Source organism: Dermacentor andersoni, chromosome 9 (genome assembly GCF_023375885.2).
Source record: "Dermacentor andersoni chromosome 9, qqDerAnde1_hic_scaffold, whole genome shotgun sequence".
NCBI lineage: Eukaryota > Metazoa > Arthropoda > Arachnida > Ixodida > Ixodidae > Dermacentor > Dermacentor andersoni.
The window spans coordinates 142,275,406-142,290,229 of NC_092822.1; positions in this window are offsets into that span (position 1 = coordinate 142,275,406).

A 14,824-nucleotide genomic window follows, 5' to 3' on the forward strand; every position below is an offset into this window, starting at 1 on the left:
TAGGAATGCCTGTGTCGTCGGCGTGACTGTGAGGCGCAGACAGCATTTTGTAGGAATGCCTGTGTCGTCGGCGCGACTGTGAGGCGCAGACAGCATTTTATAGGAATGCCTGTGTCGTCGGCGCGACTGTGAGGCGCAGACAGCATTTTCTAGGAATGCCTGTGTCGTCTGCGACATTGCGAGGCGCAGACAGCATTTTGTAGGAATGCCTGTGTCGTCGGCGCGACTGTGAGGCGCAGACAGCATTTTCTAGGAATGCCTGTGTCGTCGGCGCGACTGCGAGGCGCAGACAGCATTTTGTAGGAATGCCTGTGTCGTCGGCGCGACTGTGAGGCGCACACAGCATTTTGTAGGAATGCCTGTGTCGTCGGCACGACTGTGAGGCGCAGACAGCATTTTGTAGGAATGCCTGTGTCGTCGGCGCGACTGCGAGGCGCAGACAGCATTTTGTAGGAATGCCTGTGTCGTCGGCGCGACTGTGAGGCGCAGACAGCATTTTATAGGAATGCCTGTGTCGTTGGCGCGACTGCGAGGCGCAGACAGTTTTTTGTAGGAATGCCTGTGTCGTCGGCGCGACTGCAAGGCGCAGACAGCGTTTTATAGGAATGCCTGTGTCGTCGGCGCGACTGCGAGGTGCAGACAGCATTTTGTAGGAATGCCAGTGTCGTCGGCGCGACTGTGAGGCGCAGACAGCTTATTCTAGGAATGCCTGTGTCGTTGGCGCGACTGTGAGGCGCAGACAGCATTTTCTAGGAATGCCTGTGTCGTCGGCGCGACTGTGAGGCGCAGACAGCATTTTCTAGGAATGCCTGTGTCGTCGGCGCGACTGCGAGGCGCAGACAGCATTTTGTAGGAATGCCTGTGTCGTCGGCGCGACTGCGAGGCGCAGACAGCATTTTGTAGGAATGCCTGTGTCGTCGGCGCGACTTTGAGGCGCACACAGCATTTTGTAGGAATGCCTGTGTCGTCGGCACGACTGTGAGGCGCAGACAGCATTTTGTAGGAATGCCTTTGTCGTCGGCGCGACTGCGAGGCGCAGACAGCATTTTGTAGGAATGCCTGTGTTGTCGGCGCGACTGTGAGGCGCATACAGCTTTTTGTAGGAATGCCTGTGTCGTCGGCGCGACTGCGAGGCGCAGACAGCATTTTATAGGAATGCCTGTGTCGTCGGCGCGACTGTGAGGCGCAGACAGCATTTTATAGGAATGCCTGTGTCGTTGGCGCGACTGCGAGGCGCAGACAGCTTTTTGTAGGAATGCCTGTGTCGTCGGCGCGACTGCAAGGCGCAGACAGCGTTTTATAGGAATGCCTGTGTCGTCGGCGCGACTGCGAGGTGCAGACAGCATTTTGTAGGAATGCCAGTGTCGTCGGCGCGACTGTGAGGCGCAGACAGCATTTTGTAGGAATGCCTGTGTCGTCGGCGCGACTGCGAGGCGCAGACAGCATTTTCTAGGAATGCCTGTGTCGTCGGCGCGACTGTGAGGCGCAGACAGCATTTTCTAGGAATGCCTGTGTTGTTGGCGCGACTGTGAGGCGCAGACAGCATTTTCTAGGAATGCCTGTGTCGTCGGCGCGACTGCGAGGCGCAGACAGCATTTTGTAGTAATGCCTGTGTCGTCGGCGCGACTGCGAGGCGCAGACAGCATTTTGTAGGAATGCCTGTGTCGTTGGCGCGACTGCGAGGCGCACACAGCATTTTGTAGGAATGCCTGTGTTGTCGGCACGACTGTGAGGCGCAGACAGCATTTTGTAGGAATACCTGTGTCGTCGGCGCGACTGCGAGGCGCAGACAGCATTTTGTAGGAATGCCTGTGTTGTCGGCGCGACTGTGAGGCGCAGACAGCTTTTTGTAGGAATGCCTGTGTCGTCGGCGCGACTGCGAGTCGCAGACAGCATTTTATAGGAATGCCTGTGTCGTCGGCGCGACTGTGAGGCGCAGACAGCATTTTATAGGAATGCCTGTGTCGTTGGCGCGACTGCGAGGCGCAGACAGCTTTTTGTAGGAATGCCTGTGTCGTCGGCGCGACTGCAAGGCGCAGACAGCGTTTTATAGGAATGCCTGTGTCGTCGGCGCGACTGCGAGGTGCAGACAGCATTTTGTAGGAATGCCAGTGTCGTCGGCGCGACTGTGAGGCGCAGACAGCATTTTGTAGGAATGCCTGTGTCGTAGGCGCGACTGCGAGGCGCAGACAGCATTTTATAGGAATGCTTGTGTCGTCGGCGCGACTGTAAGGCGCAGACAGCATTCTGTAGGAATGCCTGTGTCGTTGGCGCGACTGTGAGGCGCAGACAGCATTTTGTAGGAATGCCTGTGTCGTCGGCGCGACTGTGAGGCGCAGACAGCATTTTGTAGGAATGCCTGTGTCGTCGGCGCGACTGCGAGGTGCAGACAGCATTTTGTAGGAATGCCTGTGTCGTCGGCGCGACTGTGAGGCGCAGACAGCATTTTATAAGAATGCCTGTTTCGTCGGCGCGACTGTGAGGCACAGACAGCATTTTATAGGAATGCCTGTGTCGTCGGCGCGACTGTGAGGCGCCGACAGCATTTTGTAGGAACGCCTGTGTCGTCGGCGCGACTGTGAGGCGCAGACAGTATTTTGTAGGAATGCCTGTGTCGTTGGCGCGAGTGTGAGGCGCAGACAGCATTTTCTAGGAATGCCTGTGTCGTTGGCGCGACTGTGAGGCGCAGGCAGCATTTTCTAGGAATGCCTGTGTCGTCGGCGCGACTGCGAGGCGCAGACAGCATTTTGTAGTAATGCCTGTGTCGTCGGCGTGACTGCGACGCGCAGACAGCATTTTCTAGGAATGGCTGTGTCGTCGGCGCGACTGTGAGGCGCAGACAGTATTTTGTAGGAATGCCTGTGTCGTTGGCGCGACTGTGAGGCGCAGACAGCATTTTCTAGGAATGCCTGTGTCGTCGGCGCGACTGTGAGGCGCACACAGCATTTTGTAGGAATGCTTGTGTCGTCGGCGCGACTGCGAGGCGCAGACAGCATTTTGTAGGAATGCCTGTGTCGTCGGCGCGACTGTGAGGCGCAGACAGTATTTTGTAGGAATGCCTGTGTCGTTGGCGCGAGTGTGAGGCGCAGACAGCATTTTATAGGAATGCCTGTGTCGTTGGCGCGACTGCGAGGCGCAGACAGCTTTTTGTAGGAATGCCTGTGTCGTCGGCGCGACTGCAAGGCGCAGACAGCGTTTTATAGGAATGCCTGTGTCGTCGGCGCGACTGCGAGGTGCAGACAGCATTTTGTAGGAATGCCAGTGTCGTCGGCGCGACTGTGAGGCGCAGACAGCATTTTGTAGGAATGCCTGTGTCGTCGGCGCGACTGCGAGGCGCAGACAGCATTTTATAGGAATGCTTGTGTCGTCGGCGCGACTGTAAGGCGCAGACAGCATTTTGTAGGAATGCCTGTGTCGTTGGCGCGACTGTGAGGCGCAGACAGCATTTTGTAGGAATGCCTGTGTCGTCGGCGCGACTGTGAGGCGCAGACAGCATTTTGTAGGAATGCCTGTGTCGTCGGTGCGACTGCGAGGTGCAGACAGCATTTTGTAGGAATGCCTGTGTCGTCGGCGCGACTGTGAGGCGCAGACAGCATTTTATAAGAATGCCTGTTTCGTCGGCGCGACTGTGAGGCACAGACAGCATTTTATAGGAATGCCTGTGTCGTCGGCGCGACTGTGAGGCGCCGACAGCATTTTGTAGGAACGCCTGTGTCGTCGGCGCGACTGTGAGGCGCAGACAGTATTTTGTAGGAATGCCTGTGTCGTTGGCGCGAGTGTGAGGCGCAGACAGCATTTTCTAGGAATGCCTGTGTCGTTGGCGCGACTGTGAGGCGCAGACAGCATTTTCTAGGAATGCCTGTGTCGTCGGCGCGACTGCGAGGCGCAGACAGCATTTTGTAGTAATGCCTGTGTCGTCGGCGTGACTGCGACGCGCAGACAGCATTTTGTAGGAATGCCTGTGTTGTCGGCGCGACTGTGAGGCGCATACAGCTTTTTGTAGGAATGCCTGTGTCGTCGGCGCGACTGCGAGGCGCAGACAGCATTTTATAGGAATGCCTGTGTCGTCGGCGCGACTGTGAGGCGCAGACAGCATTTTATAGGAATGCCTGTGTCGTTGGCGCGACTGCGAGGCGCAGACAGCTTTTTGTAGGAATGCCTGTGTCGTCGGCGTGACTGCAAGGCGCAGACAGCGTTTTATAGGAATGCCTGTGTCGTCGGCGCGACTGCGAGGTGCAGACAGCATTTTGTAGGAATGCCAGTGTCGTCGGCGCGACTGTGAGGCGCAGACAGCATTTTGTAGGAATGCCTGTGTCGTCGGCGCGACTGCGAGGCGCAGACAGCATTTTATAGGAATGCTTGTGTCGTCGGCGCGACTGTAAGGCGCAGACAGCATTTTGTAGGAATGCCTGTGTCGTTGGCGCGACTGTGAGGCGCAGACAGCATTTTGTAGGAATGCCTGTGTCGTCGGCGTGACTGTGAGGCGCAGACAGCATTTTGTAGGAATGCCTGTGTCGTCGGCGCGACTGCGAGGCGCAGATAGCATTTTGTAGGAATGCCTGTGTCGTCGGCGCGACTGTGAGGCGCAGACAGCATTTTATAAGAATGCCTGTGTCGTCGGCGCGACTGTGAGGCACAGACAGCATTTTATAGGAATGCCTGTGTCGTCGGCGCGACTGCGAGGCGCAGACAGCATTTTGTAGGAATGCCTGTGTCGTCGGCGCGACTGCGAGGCGCACACAGCATTTTGTAGGAATGCCTGTGTTGTCGGCACGACTGTGAGGCGCAGACAGCATTTTGTAGGAATACCTGTGTCGTCGGCGCGACTGCGAGGCGCAGACAGCATTTTGTAGGAATGCCTGTGTTGTCGGCGCGACTGTGAGGCGCAGACAGCTTTTTGTAGGAATGCCTGTGTCGTCGGCGCGACTGCGAGTCGCAGACAGCATTTTATAGGAATGCCTGTGTCGTCGGCGCGACTGTGAGGCGCAGACAGCATTTTATAGGAATGCCTGTGTCGTTGGCGCGACTGCGAGGCGCAGACAGCTTTTTGTAGGAATGCCTGTGTCGTCGGCGCGACTGCAAGGCGCAGACAGCGTTTTATAGGAATGCCTGTGTCGTCGGCGCGACTGCGAGGTGCAGACAGCATTTTGTAGGAATGCCAGTGTCGTCGGCGCGACTGTGAGGCGCAGACAGCATTTTGTAGGAATGCCTGTGTCGTAGGCGCGACTGCGAGGCGCAGACAGCATTTTATAGGAATGCTTGTGTCGTCGGCGCGACTGTAAGGCGCAGACAGCATTCTGTAGGAATGCCTGTGTCGTTGGCGCGACTGTGAGGCGCAGACAGCATTTTGTAGGAATGCCTGTGTCGTCGGCGCGACTGTGAGGCGCAGACAGCATTTTGTAGGAATGCCTGTGTCGTCGGCGCGACTGCGAGGTGCAGACAGCATTTTGTAGGAATGCCTGTGTCGTCGGCGCGACTGTGAGGCGCAGACAGCATTTTATAAGAATGCCTGTTTCGTCGGCGCGACTGTGAGGCACAGACAGCATTTTATAGGAATGCCTGTGTCGTCGGCGCGACTGTGAGGCGCCGACAGCATTTTGTAGGAACGCCTGTGTCGTCGGCGCGACTGTGAGGCGCAGACAGTATTTTGTAGGAATGCCTGTGTCGTTGGCGCGAGTGTGAGGCGCAGACAGCATTTTCTAGGAATGCCTGTGTCGTTGGCGCGACTGTGAGGCGCAGGCAGCATTTTCTAGGAATGCCTGTGTCGTCGGCGCGACTGCGAGGCGCAGACAGCATTTTGTAGTAATGCCTGTGTCGTCGGCGTGACTGCGACGCGCAGACAGCATTTTCTAGGAATGGCTGTGTCGTCGGCGCGACTGTGAGGCGCAGACAGTATTTTGTAGGAATGCCTGTGTCGTTGGCGCGACTGTGAGGCGCAGACAGCATTTTCTAGGAATGCCTGTGTCGTCGGCGCGACTGTGAGGCGCACACAGCATTTTGTAGGAATGCTTGTGTCGTCGGCGCGACTGCGAGGCGCAGACAGCATTTTGTAGGAATGCCTGTGTCGTCGGCGCGACTGTGAGGCGCAGACAGTATTTTGTAGGAATGCCTGTGTCGTTGGCGCGAGTGTGAGGCGCAGACAGCATTTTATAGGAATGCCTGTGTCGTTGGCGCGACTGCGAGGCGCAGACAGCTTTTTGTAGGAATGCCTGTGTCGTCGGCGCGACTGCAAGGCGCAGACAGCGTTTTATAGGAATGCCTGTGTCGTCGGCGCGACTGCGAGGTGCAGACAGCATTTTGTAGGAATGCCAGTGTCGTCGGCGCGACTGTGAGGCGCAGACAGCATTTTGTAGGAATGCCTGTGTCGTCGGCGCGACTGCGAGGCGCAGACAGCATTTTATAGGAATGCTTGTGTCGTCGGCGCGACTGTAAGGCGCAGACAGCATTTTGTAGGAATGCCTGTGTCGTTGGCGCGACTGTGAGGCGCAGACAGCATTTTGTAGGAATGCCTGTGTCGTCGGCGCGACTGTGAGGCGCAGACAGCATTTTGTAGGAATGCCTGTGTCGTCGGTGCGACTGCGAGGTGCAGACAGCATTTTGTAGGAATGCCTGTGTCGTCGGCGCGACTGTGAGGCGCAGACAGCATTTTATAAGAATGCCTGTTTCGTCGGCGCGACTGTGAGGCACAGACAGCATTTTATAGGAATGCCTGTGTCGTCGGCGCGACTGTGAGGCGCCGACAGCATTTTGTAGGAACGCCTGTGTCGTCGGCGCGACTGTGAGGCGCAGACAGTATTTTGTAGGAATGCCTGTGTCGTTGGCGCGAGTGTGAGGCGCAGACAGCATTTTCTAGGAATGCCTGTGTCGTTGGCGCGACTGTGAGGCGCAGACAGCATTTTCTAGGAATGCCTGTGTCGTCGGCGCGACTGCGAGGCGCAGACAGCATTTTGTAGTAATGCCTGTGTCGTCGGCGTGACTGCGACGCGCAGACAGCATTTTGTAGGAATGCCTGTGTTGTCGGCGCGACTGTGAGGCGCATACAGCTTTTTGTAGGAATGCCTGTGTCGTCGGCGCGACTGCGAGGCGCAGACAGCATTTTATAGGAATGCCTGTGTCGTCGGCGCGACTGTGAGGCGCAGACAGCATTTTATAGGAATGCCTGTGTCGTTGGCGCGACTGCGAGGCGCAGACAGCTTTTTGTAGGAATGCCTGTGTCGTCGGCGTGACTGCAAGGCGCAGACAGCGTTTTATAGGAATGCCTGTGTCGTCGGCGCGACTGCGAGGTGCAGACAGCATTTTGTAGGAATGCCAGTGTCGTCGGCGCGACTGTGAGGCGCAGACAGCATTTTGTAGGAATGCCTGTGTCGTCGGCGCGACTGCGAGGCGCAGACAGCATTTTATAGGAATGCTTGTGTCGTCGGCGCGACTGTAAGGCGCAGACAGCATTTTGTAGGAATGCCTGTGTCGTTGGCGCGACTGTGAGGCGCAGACAGCATTTTGTAGGAATGCCTGTGTCGTCGGCGTGACTGTGAGGCGCAGACAGCATTTTGTAGGAATGCCTGTGTCGTCGGCGCGACTGCGAGGCGCAGATAGCATTTTGTAGGAATGCCTGTGTCGTCGGCGCGACTGTGAGGCGCAGACAGCATTTTATAAGAATGCCTGTGTCGTCGGCGCGACTGTGAGGCACAGACAGCATTTTATAGGAATGCCTGTGTCGTCGGCGCGACTGTGAGGCGCAGACAGCATTTTGTAGGAATGCCTGTGTCGTCGGCGCGACTGTGAGGCGCAGACAGCATTTTATAGGAATGCCTGTGTTGTCGGCACGACTGCGAGGCGCAGACAGCATTTTGTAGGAATGCCTGTGTCGTCGGCGCGACTGTGAGGCGCAGACAGCATTTTCTAGGAATGCCTGTGTCGTCGGCGCGACTGTGAGGCGCAGACAGCATTTTCTAGGAATGCCTGTGTCGTTGGCGCGACTGTGAGGCGCAGGCAGCATTTTCTAGGAATGCCTGTGTCGTTGGCGCGACTGCGAGGCGCAGACAGCATTTTGTAGTAATGCCTGTGTCGTCGGCGCGACTCCGAGGCGCAGACGGCATTTTGTAGGAATGCCTGTGTCGTCGGCGCGACTGCGAGGCGCACACAGCATTTTGTAGGAATGCCTGTGTCGTCGGCACGACTGTGAGGCGCAGACAGCATTTTGTAGGAATGCCTGTGTCGTCGGCGCGACTGCGAGGCGCAGACAGCATTTTGTAGGAATGCCTGTGTTGTCGGCGCGACTGTGAGGCGCAGACAGCTTTTTGTAGGAATGCCTGTGTCGTCGGCGCGACTGAGAGGCGCAGACAGCATTTTATAGGAATGCCTGTGTCGTCGGCGCGACTGTGAGGCGCAGACAGCATTTTATAGGAATGCCTGTGTCGTTGGCGCGACTGCGAGGCGCAGACAGCTTTTTGTAGGAATGCCTGTGTCGTCGGCGCGACTGCAAGGCGCAGACAGCGTTTTATAGGAATGCCTGTGTCGTCGGCGCGACTGCGAGGTGCAGACAGCATTTTGTAGGAATGCCAGTGTCGTCGGCGCGACTGTGAGGCGCAGACAGCATTTTGTAGGAATGCCTGTGTCGTCGGCGCGACTGCGAGGCGCAGACAGCATTTTATAGGAATGCTTGTGTCGTCGGCGCGACTGTAAGGCGCAGACAGCATTTTGTAGGAATGCCTGTGTCGTTGGCGCGACTGTGAGGCGCAGACAGCATTTTGTAGGAATGCCTGTGTAGTCGGCGCGACTGTGAGGCGCAGACAGCATTTTGTAGGAATGCCTGTGTCGTCGGCGCGACTGCGAGGTGCAGACAGCATTTTGTAGGAATGCCTGTGTCGTCGGCGCGACTGTGAGGCGCAGACAGCATTTTATAAGAATGCCTGTGTCGTCGGCGCGACTGTGAGGCACAAACAGCATTTTATAGGAATGCCTGTGTCGTCGGCGCGACTGTGAGGCGCAGACAGCATTTTGTAGGAATGCCTGTGTCGTCGGCGCGACTGTGAGGCGCAGACATTATTTTGTAGGAATGCCTGTGTCGTTGGCGCGAGTGTGAGGCGCAGACAGCATTTTCTAGGAATGCCTGTGTCGTTGGCGCGACTGTGAGGCGCAGACAGCATTTTCTAGGAATGCCTGTGTCGTCGGCGCGACTGCGAGGCGCAGACAGCATTTTGTAGTAATGCCTGTGTCGTCGGCGTGACTGCGACGCGCAGACAGCATTTTCTAGGAATGGCTGTGTCGTCGGCGCGACTGTGAGGCGCAGACAGTATTTTGTAGGAATGCCTGTGTCGTTGGCGCGACTGTGAGGCGCAGACAGCATTTTCTAGGAATGCCTGTGTTGTCGGCGTGACTGTGAGGCGCACACAGCATTTTGTAGGAATGCCTGTGTCGTCGGCGCCACTGCGAGGCGCAGACAGCATTTTGTAGGAATGCCTGTGTCGTCGGCGCGACTGTGAGGCGCAGACAGTATTTTGTAGGAATGCCTGTGTCGTTGGCGCGAGTGTGAGGCGCAGACAGCATTTTCTAGGAATGCCTGTGTCGTTGGCGTGACTGTGAGGCGCAGACAGCATTTTCTAGGAATGCCTGTGTCGTCGGCGCGACTGCGAGGCGCAGACAGCATTTTGTAGTAATGCCTGTGTCGTTGGCGCGACTGCGAGGCGCAGACAGCTTTTTGTAGGAATGCCTGTGTCATCGGCGCGACTGTGAGGCGCAGACAGCATTTTATAGGAATGCCTGTGTCGTCGGCGCGACTGCGAGGCGCAGACAGCATTTTGTAGGAATGCCTGTGTCGTCGGCGTGACTGTGAGGCGCAGACAGCATTTTGTAGGAATGCCTGTGTCGTCGGCGCGACTGTGAGGCGCAGACAGCATTTTATAGGAATGCCTGTGTCGTCGGCGCGACTGTGAGGCACAGACAGCATTTTCTAGGAATGCCTGTGTCGTCGGCGACATTGCGAGGCGCAGACAGCATTTTGTAGGAATGCCTGTGTCGTCGGCGCGACTGTGAGGCGCAGACAGCATTTTCTAGGAATGCCTGTGTCGTCGGCGCGACTGCGAGGCGCAGACAGCATTTTGTAGGAATGCCTGTGTCGTCGGCGCGACTGTGAGGCGCACACAGCATTTTGTAGGAATGCCTGTGTCGTCGGCACGACTGTGAGGCGCAGACAGCATTTTGTAGGAATGCCTGTGTCGTCGGCGCGACTGCGAGGCGCAGACAGCATTTTGTAGGAATGCCTGTGTCGTCGGCGCGACTGTGAGGCGCAGACAGCATTTTATAGGAATGCCTGTGTCGTTGGCGCGACTGCGAGGCGCAGACAGTTTTTTGTAGGAATGCCTGTGTCGTCGGCGCGACTGCAAGGCGCAGACAGCGTTTTATAGGAATGCCTGTGTCGTCGGCGCGACTGCGAGGTGCAGACAGCATTTTGTAGGAATGCCAGTGTCGTCGGCGCGACTGTGAGGCGCAGACAGCTTATTCTAGGAATGCCTGTGTCGTTGGCGCGACTGTGAGGCGCAGACAGCATTTTCTAGGAATGCCTGTGTCGTCGGCGCGACTGTGAGGCGCAGACAGCATTTTCTAGGAATGCCTGTGTCGTCGGCGCGACTGCGAGGCGCAGACAGCATTTTGTAGGAATGCCTGTGTCGTCGGCGCGACTGCGAGGCGCAGACAGCATTTTGTAGGAATGCCTGTGTCGTCGGCGCGACTTTGAGGCGCACACAGCATTTTGTAGGAATGCCTGTGTCGTCGGCACGACTGTGAGGCGCAGACAGCATTTTGTAGGAATGCCTTTGTCGTCGGCGCGACTGCGAGGCGCAGACAGCATTTTGTAGGAATGCCTGTGTTGTCGGCGCGACTGTGAGGCGCATACAGCTTTTTGTAGGAATGCCTGTGTCGTCGGCGCGACTGCGAGGCGCAGACAGCATTTTATAGGAATGCCTGTGTCGTCGGCGCGACTGTGAGGCGCAGACAGCATTTTATAGGAATGCCTGTGTCGTTGGCGCGACTGCGAGGCGCAGACAGCTTTTTGTAGGAATGCCTGTGTCGTCGGCGCGACTGCAAGGCGCAGACAGCGTTTTATAGGAATGCCTGTGTCGTCGGCGCGACTGCGAGGTGCAGACAGCATTTTGTAGGAATGCCAGTGTCGTCGGCGCGACTGTGAGGCGCAGACAGCATTTTGTAGGAATGCCTGTGTCGTCGGCGCGACTGCGAGGCGCAGACAGCATTTTCTAGGAATGCCTGTGTCGTCGGCGCGACTGTGAGGCGCAGACAGCATTTTCTAGGAATGCCTGTGTTGTTGGCGCGACTGTGAGGCGCAGACAGCATTTTCTAGGAATGCCTGTGTCGTCGGCGCGACTGCGAGGCGCAGACAGCATTTTGTAGTAATGCCTGTGTCGTCGGCGCGACTGCGAGGCGCAGACAGCATTTTGTAGGAATGCCTGTGTCGTCGGCGCGACTGCGAGGCGCACACAGCATTTTGTAGGAATGCCTGTGTTGTCGGCACGACTGTGAGGCGCAGACAGCATTTTGTAGGAATACCTGTGTCGTCGGCGCGACTGCGAGGCGCAGACAGCATTTTGTAGGAATGCCTGTGTTGTCGGCGCGACTGTGAGGCGCAGACAGCTTTTTGTAGGAATGCCTGTGTCGTCGGCGCGACTGCGAGTCGCAGACAGCATTTTATAGGAATGCCTGTGTCGTCGGCGCGACTGTGAGGCGCAGACAGCATTTTATAGGAATGCCTGTGTCGTTGGCGCGACTGCGAGGTGCAGACAGCTTTTTGTAGGAATGCCTGTGTCGTCGGCGCGACTGCAAGGCGCAGACAGCGTTTTATAGGAATGCCTGTGTCGTCGGCGCGACTGCGAGGTGCAGACAGCATTTTGTAGGAATGCCAGTGTCGTCGGCGCGACTGTGAGGCGCAGACAGCATTTTGTAGGAATGCCTGTGTCGTCGGCGCGACTGCGAGGCGCAGACAGCATTTTATAGGAATGCTTGTGTCGTCGGCGCGACTGTAAGGCGCAGACAGCATTTTGTAGGAATGCCTGTGTCGTTGGCGCGACTGTGAGGCGCAGACAGCATTTTGTAGGAATGCCTGTGTCGTCGGCGCGACTGTGAGGCGCAGACAGCATTTTGTAGGAATGCCTGTGTCGTCGGCGCGACTGCGAGGTGCAGACAGCATTTTGTAGGAATGCCAGTGTCGTCGGCGCGACTGTGAGGCGCAGACAGCATTTTGTAGGAATGCCTGTGTCGTCGGCGCGACTGCGAGGCGCAGACAGCATTTTCTAGGAATGCCTGTGTCGTCGGCGCGACTGTGAGGCGCAGACAGCATTTTCTAGGAATGCCTGTGTTGTTGGCGCGACTGTGAGGCGCAGACAGCATTTTCTAGGAATGCCTGTGTCGTCGGCGCGACTGCGAGGCGCAGACAGCATTTTGTAGTAATGCCTGTGTCGTCGGCGCGACTGCGAGGCGCAGACAGCATTTTGTAGGAATGCCTGTGTCGTCGGCGCGACTGCGAGGCGCACACAGCATTTTGTAGGAATGCCTGTGTTGTCGGCACGACTGTGAGGCGCAGACAGCATTTTGTAGGAATACCTGTATCGTCGGCGCGACTGCGAGGCGCAGACAGCATTTTGTAGGAATGCCTGTGTTGTCGGCGCGACTGTGAGGCGCAGACAGCTTTTTGTAGGAATGCCTGTGTCGTCGGCGCGACTGCGAGTCGCAGACAGCATTTTATAGGAATGCCTGTGTCGTCGGCGCGACTGTGAGGCGCAGACAGCATTTTATAGGAATGCCTGTGTCGTTGGCGCGACTGCGAGGTGCAGACAGCTTTTTGTAGGAATGCCTGTGTCGTCGGCGCGACTGCAAGGCGCAGACAGCGTTTTATAGGAATGCCTGTGTCGTCGGCGCGACTGCGAGGTGCAGACAGCATTTTGTAGGAATGCCAGTGTCGTCGGCGCGACTGTGAGGCGCAGACAGCATTTTGTAGGAATGCCTGTGTCGTCGGCGCGACTGCGAGGCGCAGACAGCATTTTATAGGAATGCTTGTGTCGTCGGCGCGACTGTAAGGCGCAGACAGCATTTTGTAGGAATGCCTGTGTTGTCGGCGCGACTGCGAGGCGCAGACAGCATTTTATAGGAACGCTTGTGTCGTCGGCGCGACTGTAAGGCGCAGACAGCATTTTGTAGGAATGCCTGTGTCGTTGGCGCGACTGTGAGGCGCAGACAGCATTTTGTAGGAATGCCTGTGTCGTCGGCGCGACTGTGAGGCGCAGACAGCATTTTGTAGGAATGCCTGTGTCGTCGGCGCGACTGCGAGGTGCAGACAGCATTTTGTAGGAATGCCTGTGTCGTCGGCGCGACTGTGAGGCGCAGACAGCATTTTATAAGAATGCCTGTTTCGTCGGCGCGACTGTGAGGCACAGACAGCATTTTATAGGAATGCCTGTGTCGTCGGCGCGACTGTGAGGCGCCGACAGCATTTTGTAGGAACGCCTGTGTCGTCGGCGCGACTGTGAGGCGCAGACAGTATTTTGTAGGAATGCCTGTGTCGTTGGCGCGAGTGTGAGGCGCAGACAGCATTTTCTAGGAATGCCTGTGTCGTTGGCGCGACTGTGAGGCGCAGGCAGCATTTTCTAGGAATGCCTGTGTCGTCGGCGCGACTGCGAGGCGCAGACAGCATTTTGTAGTAATGTCTGTGTCGTCGGCGTGACTGCGACGCGCAGACAGCATTTTCTAGGAATGGCTGTGTCGTCGGCGCGACTGTGAGGCGCAGACAGTATTTTGTAGGAATGCCTGTGTCGTTGGCGCGACTGTGAGGCGCAGACAGCATTTTCTAGGAATGCCTGTGTCGTCGGCGCGACTGTGAGGCGCACACAGCATTTTGTAGGAATGCTTGTGTCGTCGGCGTGACTGCGAGGCGCAGACAGCATTTTGTAGGAATGCCTGTGTCGTCGGCGCGACTGTGAGGCGCAGACAGTATTTTGTAGGAATGCCTGTGTCGTTGGCGCGAGTGTTAGGCGCAGACAGCATTTTATAGGAATGCCTGTGTCGTTGGCGCGACTGCGAGGCGCAGACAGCTTTTTGTAGGAATGCCTGTGTCGTCGGCGCGACTGCAAGGCGCAGACAGCGTTTTATAGGAATGCCTGTGTCGTCGGCGCGACTGCGAGGTGCAGACAGCATTTTGTAGGAATGCCAGTGTCGTCGGCGCGACTGTGAGGCGCAGACAGCATTTTGTAGGAATGCCTGTGTCGTCGGCGCGACTGCGAGGCGCAGACAGCATTTTATAGGAATGCTTGTGTCGTCGGCGCGACTGTAAGGCGCAGACAGCATTTTGTAGGAATGCCTGTGTCGTTGGCGCGACTGTGAGGCGCAGACAGCATTTTGTAGGAATGCCTGTGTCGTCGGCGCGACTGTGAGGCGCAGACAGCATTTTGTAGGAATGCCTGTGTCGTCGGTGCGACTGCGAGGTGCAGACAGCATTTTGTAGGAACGCCTGTGTCGTCGGCGCGACTGTGAGGCGCAGACAGCATTTTATAAGAATGCCTGTTTCGTCGGCGCGACTGTGAGGCACAGACAGCATTTTATAGGAATGCCTGTGTCGTCGGCGCGACTGTGAGGCGCCGACAGCATTTTGTAGGAACGCCTGTGTCGTCGGCGCGACTGTGAGGCGCAGACAGTATTTTGTAGGAATGCCTGTGTCGTTGGCGCGAGTGTGAGGCGCAGACAGCATTTTCTAGGAATGCCTGTGTCGTTGGCGCGACTGTGAGGCGCAGACAGCATTTTCTAGGAATGCCTGTGTCGTCGCCGC